The following is an 11,594-nucleotide window of genomic DNA, read 5'->3' as shown; positions in this document are numbered from 1 at the left end:
TAATTAAGAAATGTTATTAAGGAATTTCGGGGAAATCCGGGAATTTTTTGTTTAATTGTTGAAATAGAGCACACAATTTTGAACAGGCTGAATATTTTGGAGCTGGAACAGTTTGAATCGGATGAAAAATGTGGGAATTGTGGAATTGTGAAAAATGTCCCATTCATTTCAATAGGAATTTCATGAGAATTTGAAAATTTCATGGAAATTTGGAATTTCGGGAAAAGCGGGAATTTTGGGGGGACAATTTTATAAGACTTGAATGTTCTGAATGAGTTGAAATGGTTGGTGTTGGAATTTTTCCAATCGGTCGAGAAATGTTGAAGTAGTAACATTTTTAATTAAGAAATGTTACTAAGGAATTTCGGGGAAATCCGGGAACATTTTTTAAATTGTTGAAATAGAGCAAACCATTATGAACAGGCTGAATATTTTGGAGCTGGAACGGTTTGAATCGGAGGAAAAATATGGGAATTGTGGAAGTTTGAATAAATGTCCCATTCATTTAATGGGAAATTCATGGAAATTTCGGGAAAAGCGGGAATTTTTTGTGGAAAATTTTAAAAGACTTGAATGTTCTGAATGAGTTGAAACGGTTGGTGTTGGAATTTTTCCAAATCGGTCGAGAAATGTTGAAATAGTAACATTTTTAATTAAGAAACGTTATTAAGGAATTTCAGGAAAATCCGGGAATTTTTTTAAAATTGTTGAAATAGAGCACACAATTTTGAACAGGTTGAATATTTTGGAGCTGGAACGGTTTGAATCGGAGGAATAATATGGGAATTGTGGAAGTTTGAATAAATGTCCTATTCATTTAATGGGAATTTCATGGAAATTTTGGGGAAAGCGGGAATTTTTTGTAGAAAATTTTAAAAGACTTGAATGTTCTGAATGAGTTGAAACGGTTGGTGTTGGAATTTTTCCAAATCGGTCAAGAAATGTTGAAGTAGCAACATTTTTAATTAAAAAAGGTTATTAAGGAATTTCGGGGAAATCCGGGAATATTTTTGCAAGTGTTGAAATAGAGCACACAATTTTGAACAAGCTGACAATTTTGGAGCTGCAACAGTTTGAATCGGATGAAAAACGTGGGAATTGTGGAACTGTGAAAAATGTCCCATTCATTTCAATGGGAATTTCATGGAAATTTGGAATTTCATGGAAATTTAGGAATTTCGGGAAAAGCGGGAATTTTGGGGGGAAATTTTAAAAGACTTGAATGTTCTGAATGAGTTGAAACGGTTGGTGTTGGAATTTTTCCAAATCGGTCGAGAAATGTTGAAGTAGTAACATTTTTAATTAAAAAAGGTTATTAAGGAATTTCAGGGAAATCCGGGAATATTTTTGCAAGTGTTGAAATAGAGCACACAATTTTGAACAGGCTGAATATTTTGGAGCTGGAACAGTTTAAATCGGATGAAAAATGTGGGAATTGTGGAACTGTGAAAAATGTACCATTCATTTCAATGGGATTTCATGGAAAATTGGAATTTCATGGAAATTTGGGAATTTCATGGAAATTTGGGAATTTCGCAAAAAGCAGAAATTTTGGGGAGGAAATTTTAAAAGACTTGAATGTTCAGAATGAGTTGAAATGTTTGGTGTTGGGATTTTTCCAATCGGTCGAGAAATGTTGAAGTAGTAACATTTTTAATTAAGAAACGTTATTAAAGAATTTCAGGAAAATCTGGGAATTTTTTTTTAATTGTTGAAATAGAGCACACAATTTTGAACAGGCTGAATATTTTGGAGCTGGAACAGTTTGAATCGGATGAAAAATGTGGGGATTGTGGAACTGTGAAAAATGTCCCATTCATTTCAATGGGAATTTCATGGAAATTTCGGGAAAAGCGGGATTTTTTTTGCGGAACATTTTAAAAGACTTGAATGTTCGGAATGAGTTGAAACGGTTGGTGTTGGGATTTTTCCAAATCGATCGAGAAATGTTGAAGTAGTAACATTTTTGATTAAGAAATGTTATTAAGGAATTTCGGGGAAATCTGGGAATTAAAAAAAATTATTGAAAAAGAGCACACAATTTTGAACAGGTTGAATATTTTGGAGCTGGAACGGTTTGAATCGGATGAAAAATGTGGGAATTGTGGAACTTTGAAAAATGTCCTATTCATTTCAATGGGAATTTCATGGAAATTTGGGAAAAAGCGGGAATTTTTTGCGGAAAATGTTAAAAGACTGAAATGTTCAGAATGAGTTGAAACGGTTGGTGTTGGAATCTATCCAAATCGGTCAAGAATTGTTGAAGTAGTAACATTTTTAATTAAGAAACGTTATTAAGGAATTTCAGGAAAATCCGGAATTTTTTTCTAAATTGTTGAAATAGAGCACACAATTTTGAACAGGCTGAATATTTTGGAGCTGGAAGGGTTTGAATCAGATGAAAAATGTGGGAATTGTGGAACTTTGAAAAATGTCCCATTCATTTTAATGGGGATTTCATGTAAATTTCGGGAAAAGCGGGAATTTTTTGTGGAAAATTTTAAAAGACTTGAATGTTCTGAATGAGTTGAAACGGTTGGTGTTGGAATTTTTCCAAATCGGTCAAGAAATGTTGAAGTAGTAACATTTTTAATTAAAAAAGGTTATTAAGGAATTTCAGGGAAATCCGGGAATATTTTTGCAAGTGTTGAAATAGAGCACACAATTTTGAACAGGCTGAATATTTTGGAGCTGGAACAGTTTGAATCGGATGAAAAATGTGGGAATTGTGGAACTGTGAAAAATGTACCATTCATTTCAATGGGATTTCATGGAAAATTGGAATTTCATGGAAATTTGGGAATTTCATGGAAATTTGGGAATTTCGCAAAAAGCAGAAATTTTGGGGGGGAAATTTTAAAAGACTTGAATGTTCAGAATGAGTTGAAATGTTTGGTGTTGGGATTTTTCCAATCGGTCAAGAAATGTTGAAGTAGTAACATTTTTAATTAAGAAACGTTATTAAGGAATTTCAGGAAAATCCGGGAATTTTTTTTAAATTGTTGAAATAGAGCACACAATTTTGAACAGGCTGAATATTTTGGAGCTGGAACGGTTTGAATCGGAAGAAAAATGTGGGAATTGTGGAACTGTGAAAAATGTCCCATTCATTTCAATGGGAATTTCATGGAAATTTCGGGAAAAGCGGGATTTTTTTTGCGGAACATTTTAAAAGACTTGAATGTTCGGAATGAGTTGAAACGGTTGGTGTTGGGATTTTTCCAAATCGATCGAGAAATGTTGAAGTAATAACATTTTTGATTAAGAAATGTTATTAAGGAATTTCGGGGAAATCCAGGAATTTAAAAAAATTATTGAAAAAGAGCACACAATTTTGAACAGGTTGAATATTTTGGAGCTGGAACGGTTTGAATCGGATGAAAAATGTGGGAATTGTGGAACTTTGAAAAATGTCCTATTCATTTCAATGGGAATTTCATGGAAATTTGGGGAAAAGCGGGAATTTTTTGCGGAAAATGTTAAAAGACTGGAATGTTCAGAATGAGTTGAAACGGTTGGTGTTGGAATCTATCCAAATCGGTCAAGAATTGTTGAAGTAGTAACATTTTTAATTAAGAAACGTTATTAAGGAATTTCAGGAAAATCCGGAATTTTTTTCTAAATTGTTGAAATAGAGCACACAATTTTGAACAGGCTGAATATTTTGGAGCTGGAAGGGTTTGAATCAGATGAAAAATGTGGGAATTGTGGAACTTTGAAAAATGTCCCATTCATTTTAATGGGGATTTCATGTAAATTTCGTGAAAAGCGGGAATTTTTTGTGGAAAATTTCAAAAGACTTGAATGTTCTGAATGAGTTGAAACGGTTGGTGTTGGAATTTTTCCAAATCGGTCGAGAAATGTTGAAGTAGTAACATTTTTAATTAAAAAAGGTTATTAAGGAATTTCAGGGAAATCCGGGAATATTTTTGCAAGTGTTGAAATAGAGCACACAATTTTGAACAGGCTGAATATTTTGGAGCTGGAACAGTTTGAATCGGATGAAAAATGTGGGAATTGTGGAACTGTGAAAAATGTCCCATTCATTTCAATGGGATTTCATGGAAAATTGGAATTTCAAGGAAATTTGGGAATTTCATGGAAATTTGGGAATTTCGCAAAAAGCAGAAATTTTGGGGGGGAAATTTTAAAAGACTTGAATGTTCAGAATGAGTTGAAATGTTTGGTGTTGGGATTTTTCCAATCGGTCAAGAAATGTTGAAGTAGTAACATTTTTAATTAAGAAACGTTATTAAGGAATTTCAGGAAAATCCGGGAATTTTTTTTAAATTGTTGAAATAGAGCACACAATTTTGAACAGGCTGAATATTTTGGAGCTGGAACAGTTTGAATCGGAAGAAAAATGTGGGAATTGTGGAACTGTGAAAAATGTCCCATTCATTTCAATGGGAATTTCATGGAAATTTCGGGAAAAGCGGGATTTTTTTTGCGGAACATTTTAAAAGACTTGAATGTTCGGAATGAGTTGAAACGGTTGGTGTTGGGATTTTTCCAAATCGATCGAGAAATGTTGAAGTAATAAAATTTTTGATTAAGAAATGTTATGAAGGAATTTCGGGGAAATCCGGGAATTTAAAAAAATTATTGAAAAAGAGCACACAATTTTGAACAGGTTGAATATTTTGGAGCGGGAACGGTTTGAATCGGATGAAAAATGTGGGAATTGTGGAACTTTGAAAAATGCCCTATTCATTTCAATGGGAATTTCATGGAAATTTGGGAATTTCATGGAAATTTGGGAATTTCGGGAAAAGCGGGAATTTTTTGGGAATATTTTAAAAGATTTGAATGTTCTGAACAAGTTGAAACGGTTGGTATTGGAATTTTTCCAAATCGGTCGAGAAATGTTGAAGTAGTAACATTTTTAATTAAGAAACATTATTAAGGAATTTCGGGGAAATCCGGGAATTCTTTTAAATTGTTGAAGGAGAGCACACAATGTTGTACATGCTGAATATTTTGGAGCTGGAATAGTTTGAATCAGATGAAAAATGTGGGAATTGGGGAACTTTGAAAAATGTCCCATTCATTTCAATTGGAATTTTATGGGAATTTCATGGAAATTTGGGAATTTCGGGGAAATCCGGGAATTTTTTTTAATTGTTAAAAAAGAGCACACAATTTTGAACAGGCTGAATATTTTGGAGCTGGAACAGTTTGAATCGGATGAAAAATGTGGGAATTGTGGAACTGTGAAAAATGTCCCATTCTTTTCAATGGGAATTTCATAGAAATTTGGGAATTTCATGGAAATTTGGGAATCACGGGAAAAGCGGGAATTTTTTGGGGGAAATTTTTAAAAGACTTGAATGTTCTGAACGAGTTGAAATGGTTGGTATTGGAATTTTTCCAAATCGGTCGAGAAATGTTGAAGTAGTAACATTTTTAATTAAGAAACGTTATTAAGGAATTTCGGGGAAATCCCGGATTTAAAAAAAAATTGTTGATGGAGAGCACACAATTTTGAACAGACTGAATATTTTGGAGCTGGAACAGTTTGAATCGGATGAAAAATGTGGGAAATTGTGGAATTGTGAAAAATGTCCCATTCATTTCAATGGGAATTTCATGAGAATTTGAAAATTTCATGGAAATTTGGGAATTTCATGGAAATTTGGGAATTCCGAGAAAAGCGGGAATTTTTTGGGGACATTTTAAAAGATTTGAATGTTCTGAACGAGTTGAAACGGTTGGCATTGGAATTTTTCCAAATCGGTCGAGAAATGTTGAAGTAGTAACATTTTTAATTAAGAAACATTATTATGGAATTTCAGGGAAATCCGGGAATTTTTTTAAATTGTTGAAGGAGAGCACACAATTTTGTACAGGCTGAATATTTTGGAGCTAGAACAGTTTGAATCGGATGAAAAATTTGGGAATTGGGAAACTTTGAAAAATGTCCCATTCATTTCAATGGGAATTTCATGGAAATTTGGGAATTTCGGGGAAATCCAGGAATTTTTTTTAATTGTTAAAAAAGAGCACACCATTTTGAACAGGCTGAATATGTTGGAGCTGGAACAGTTTGAATAGGATGAAAAATGTGGGAATTGTGGAACTGTGAAAAATGTCCCATTCTTTTCAATGGGAATTTCATAGAAATTTGGGAATTTCATGGAAATTCGGGAATTTCGGGAGAAGCGGGAAATTTTTGTGGAAATTTTTTAAAGACTTGAATGTTCGGAATGAGTTGAAATGGTTGGTGTTGGAATTTTTCCAAATCGGTCGAGAAATGTTGAAGTAGTAACATTTTTAAATAAGAAACGTTATTAAGGAATTTCGGGGAAATCCGGGAATTTTTTGTAATTGTTGAAATAGAACACACAATTTTGAACAGGCTGAATATTTTGGAGCTGGAACGGTTTGAATCGGATGAAAAATGTGGGAATTGTGGAACTTTGAAAAATGTCCCATTCATTTCAATGGGAATTTCATGGGAATTTGGGAATTTCATGGAAATTTGGGAATTTCATGGAAATTTGGGAATTTCATGGAAATTTGGGAATTTCGGGAAAAGCGTGAATTTTCTTGGAAAATTTTAAAAGACTTGAATGTTCGGAATGAGTTCAAATGGTTGGTGTTGGAATTTTTCAAAATCGGTCGAGAAATGTTGAAACCGTTAGATTTTTTTAATTAAAAAACGTCATTAAGTCATTTCGGGGGAAAAAAATGAAATTTTTCAATACGGAAATGTTTAAATTTTTTGGTCCTGATTAAGAGGAATGTTTGGACAGTGGAACGGTTGAAGTGAGTTGAAAAATGTGGCAGAAGTAGTCGACAGAATAAAAGGGTCAAAACACTTTTTGTATTATTAAATGATGTTATAAATCAAGATTAATGTGATTTAGTGGTCTAACTTGTGTCTACATTCCAAAACAAGCAAATCATTGATAGCTCACATTCTCTTTACTCTTGACTTTAAATATGGCCTGAAAATCTTAGTCTCCGCCTCCTGCAACCACATTTATCTGCGTCAATGACGTTGAAAGGGTTGTTTTGTTTTGTAAAAAAAAAAAAAAGAAGTAGGTCATCATCACTTGCTTTGTTGCGGTCCGACGCTCTGAGAGGGCGCCATGGCCCGGGAGACTTGACTTATGGTTTAGTTCAGGGGTGTCGAATATACGGCCCGAGGGCTGGATCGGACCCGTGGGCAGGGATGAGTTTGCTGAGTATAAAAAAGAACCTGACATTTTTTAAAGTCAATGTTAAATGACACGTTTAAGTCAGGACTTTGGGAAGGCCATTCTAAAACCTTCATTCTAGCCTGAATTAGCCATTCCTTTACCACTTCTGACGCGTGTTTGGGGGTCATTGTCCTGTTGGAACACCCAACTTCGCCCAAGACCCAACCTCCGGGCTGATGATTTTAGCTTGTCCTGAAGAATTTGGAGGTAATCCTCCTTTTTCATTGTCCCATTTACTCTCTGTAAAGCACCAGTTCCATTGGCAGCAAAACAGGCCCAGAGCATAATACTACCACCACCATGCTTAGCGGTAGGAATGGTGTTCCTGGGATTAAAGGCCTCACCTTTTCTCCTCCAAACATATTGCTGGGTATTGTGGCCAAAAAGCTCAATTTTTGTTTCATCTGACATCACATGGACAAAGATAAGACCTTCTGGAGGAAAGTTCTGTGGTCAGAAGTAGGTCATCATCCCTTTTGACGACTGTATAAATATTCTTTACTTTACTGCAAGTTATTTAATGACAAATAATGTTATGCATGACCACAGATGGAATCAAAACATGATCAACTAAACCAGGGTTGTCAAACTCATTTTAGATGGGGGGGGGGCACATGGAGAAAAATCTACTCCCAAGTGGGGCCGGACTGGTAAAATCTCGGCAAGATAACTTAAAAATAAAGACAACTTCAGCTTGTTTTCTTTGTTTAAAAATAGAACAAGCACATTCTGATGTACAAATGTACAAATCATAATGTTGTTGGGTTGTTTTTTTTTACACCTACATGTTGCGGTTAATAGTATTCTATCTTTATTTGTCGTTATTTATATTTTCTGAATAAATTATGTGATAATGTTTTTTTTTTTTTAAATCTATCAAGATAAAGAAATTATGTCAAAATCAAATTACACGATGTTTTATATTTAGTTTCATAATTTTCCTTGACTGGTGCACTAACATCACGTGGTTTATTTTGCACATACAGTTGTGGTCAAAAGTTTACATACAGAACTTTCCTCCAGAAGGTCTTATCTTTGTCCATGTGATGTCAGATGAAACAAAAACGGAGCTGTTTGGCCACAATACCCAGCAATATGTTTGGAGGAGAAAAGGTGAGGCCTTTAATCCCAGGAACACCATTCCTACCGTTAAGCATGGTGGTGGTAGTATTATGCTCTGGGCCTGTTTTGCTGCCAATGGAACTGGTGCTTTACCAAGAGTAAATGGGACAATGAAAAAGGAGGATTACCTCCAAATTATTCAGGACAAGCTAAAATCATCAGCCCGGAGGTTGGGTCTTGGGCGCAGTTGGGTGTTCCAACAGGACAATGACCCCAAACACACGTCAAAAGTAGTAAAGGAATGTCTAAATCAGGCTAGAATGAAGGTTTTAGAATGGCCTTCCCAAAGTTCTGACTTAAACGTGTGGACAATGCTGAAGAAACAAGTCCATGTCAGACAACCAACACATTTAAAATGCTGGGGACCTTTACATTTCAATGTTTTACAGTAACCATATGCTTGTTTCATTACACATTCAAACCCAGATTGAGAAATGGCTTATTTATAGGACAAAAAAAAAAAAGGACAAAAAGAGGATTATGGTGACTGGAGGGAATGTGATCAGACCTTATTACTGTGGCCCACACGGGCAAATGCGCAGCAATAATCCAAATACAGAAAAGACTTTAAAAAAAATAAATAAATAAAATATATAAAAATGTCTGTGTAAAATCCAAAATAATTAAAGAAAATGGCATACACAATATTATTTAGTGAGCATAATAGAGTTTAGTAGGGATTAAAAAAACATAATACTGCCAATAATTGCACTGGTAATTGTTATATATTGTATATATTATATAAACATATAACATAATATCCATCCATCCATCCATCCATCCATCTTCTTCCGCTTATCCGAGGTCGGGTCGCGGGGGCAGCAGCCTAAGCAGGGAAGCCCAGACTTCCCTCTCCCCAGCCACTTCGTCCAGCTCTTCCTGTGGGACCCCGAGGCGTTCCCAGGCCAGCCGGGAGACATAGTCTTCCCAACGTGTCCTGGGTCTTCCCCGCGGCCTCCTACCGGTCGGACGTGCCCTAAACACCTCCCTAGGGAGGCGTTCGGGTGGCATCCTGACCAGATGCCCGAACCACCTCATCTGGCTCCTCTCGATGTGGAGGAGCAGCGGCTTTACTTTGAGCTCCTCCCGGATGGCAGAGCTTCTCACCCTATCTCTAAGGGAAAGCCCATCCACCCGGCGGAGGAAACTCATTTCGGCAGCTTGTACCCGTGATCTTGTCCTTTCGGTCATAACCCAAAGCTCATGACCATAGGTGAGGATGGGAACGTAGATCGACCGGTAAATTGAGAGCTTTGCCTTCCGGCTCAGCTCCTTCTTCACCACAACGGATCGATACAGCGTCCGCATTACTGAAGACGCCGCACCGATCCGCCTGTCGATCTCACGATCCACTCTTCCCTCACTCGTGAACAAGACTCCGAGGTACTTGAACTCCTCCACTTGGGGCAAGATCTCCTCCCCAACCCGGAGATGGCACTCCACCCTTTTCCGGGCGAGAACCATGGACTCGGACTTGGAGGTGCTGATTCTCATCCCAGTCGCTTCACACTCAGCTGCGAACCGATCCAGTGAGAGCTGAAGATCCTGGCCAGATGAAGCCATCAGGACCACATCATCTGCAAAAAGCAGAGACCTAATCCTGCAGCCACCAAACCAGATCCCCTCAACGCCTTGACTGCGCCTAGATATTCTGTCCATAAAAGTTATGAACAGAATCGGTGACAAAGGGCAGCCTTGGCGGAGTCCAACCCTCACTGGAAACGTGTCCGACTTACTACCGGCAATGCGGACCAAGCTCTGGCACTGATCATACAGGGAGCGGACTGCCACAATCAGACAGTCCAATACCCCGTACTCTCTGAGCACTCCCCACAGGACTTCCCGATGGACACGGTCGAATGCCTTCTTCAAGTCCACAAAACACATGTAGACTGGTTGGGCAAACTCCCATGCACCCTCAAGGACCCTGCCGAGAGTATAGAGCTGGTCCACAGTTCCACGACCAGGACGAAAACCACACTGTTCCTCCTGAATCCGAGGTTCGACTATCCGGCGTAGCCTCCTCTCCAGTACACCTGAATAGACTTTACCGGGAAGGCTGAGGAGTGTGATCCCACGATAGTTAGAACACACCCTCCGGTTCCCCTTTTTAAAGAGAGGAACCACCACCCCGGTCTGCCAATCCAGTGGTACCGCCCCCGATGTCCACGCGATAACATAATATATAAGTATATATTATATACTGTGTATATAATATGTAAATACTACATATATGTTATATTTTATATTGCTACTGTCAGGTTCAAACACTGACGACATCTATTAAACAAGACAAGAAGCAAAGAATTAAACAGAGACCAGAATTCAATTTGGACTCAATATGAGGAGAGACGCTTGGACATCTGTACCCTTGTACAGTGTCATTACGCTCTGCCAAAAGATTGTACGCCTGCCCCTTTATTCGGACGTTCTCTGACCACATGACAACAGCTGCTTCTGAGGGACGAGGTCGTAAACAGCCATCGCCTTTAATCGCAACAGTTCAAAAGAAAAGGTCGTAAACAGTTCACAGAAAAGGTCGTAGAAGAGTTCAAAAAGAGGTTCATAAAACAGTTGAAAAAGGAGGTTCAAAAAGAGGTCGCCTGGTGGGGAGTCTGGTCCTGCTTCCTCTTCGCTTTTGTAGTTCTTGGGTCAGACAATATCTTTCTGTTTGATTACAATACATAACAGCCTTACTCTTGGTAGGTTCAAAGTAGGGATGTCCGATAATGGCTTTTTGCCGATATCCGATATTCCGATATTGTCCGACTCTTTAATTACCGATACCGATACCGATATCAACCGATATATACAGTCGTGGAATTAACACATTATTATGCCTAATTTGGACAACCAGGTATGGTGAAGATAAGGTACTTTTAAAAAAAATTAATAAAATAAAATAAGATAAATAAATTCAAAACATTTTCTTGAATAAAAAAGAAAGTAAAACAATATAAAAACAGTTAGATAGAAACTAGTAATGAATGAAAATGAGTAAAATTAACTGTTAAAGGTTAGTACTATTAGTGGACCAGAATATTAATAACAGAAAGAAACAACCCTTTTGTGTGAATGAGTGTAAATGGGGGAGGGAGTTTTTTTGGGTTGGTGCACTAATTGTAAGTATATCTTGTGTTTTTTATGTTGATTTAATAAAAAATAAAAAAATAAAATAAAAAAAATAAAAAAATAAAAACCGATACCGATAATTTCCGATATTACATTTTAACGCATTTATCTCTAGTTCAAAGACATCTTTTGGTC

The 11,594-nt window shown here is 37.0% G+C and overlaps 1 protein-coding gene across 1 annotated transcript in view; it reads left to right on the top strand.

The window, feature by feature from the left end:
- Positions 1-11,594, top strand: part of LOC133581345 (sodium channel protein type 5 subunit alpha-like) — a 166,119-nt gene that overhangs the window by 1,036 nt on the left and 153,489 nt on the right. The gene's annotated exons all lie outside the window — the stretch shown is intronic.

The sequence above is a fragment of the Nerophis lumbriciformis genome, linkage group LG03 (genome assembly GCF_033978685.3).
Source record: "Nerophis lumbriciformis linkage group LG03, RoL_Nlum_v2.1, whole genome shotgun sequence".
NCBI classification, from domain to species: Eukaryota; Metazoa; Chordata; class Actinopteri; order Syngnathiformes; family Syngnathidae; genus Nerophis; species Nerophis lumbriciformis.
Note: the sequence above shows the minus strand (reverse complement) of the source record. Positions and strands in the feature narration are given on the sequence as shown.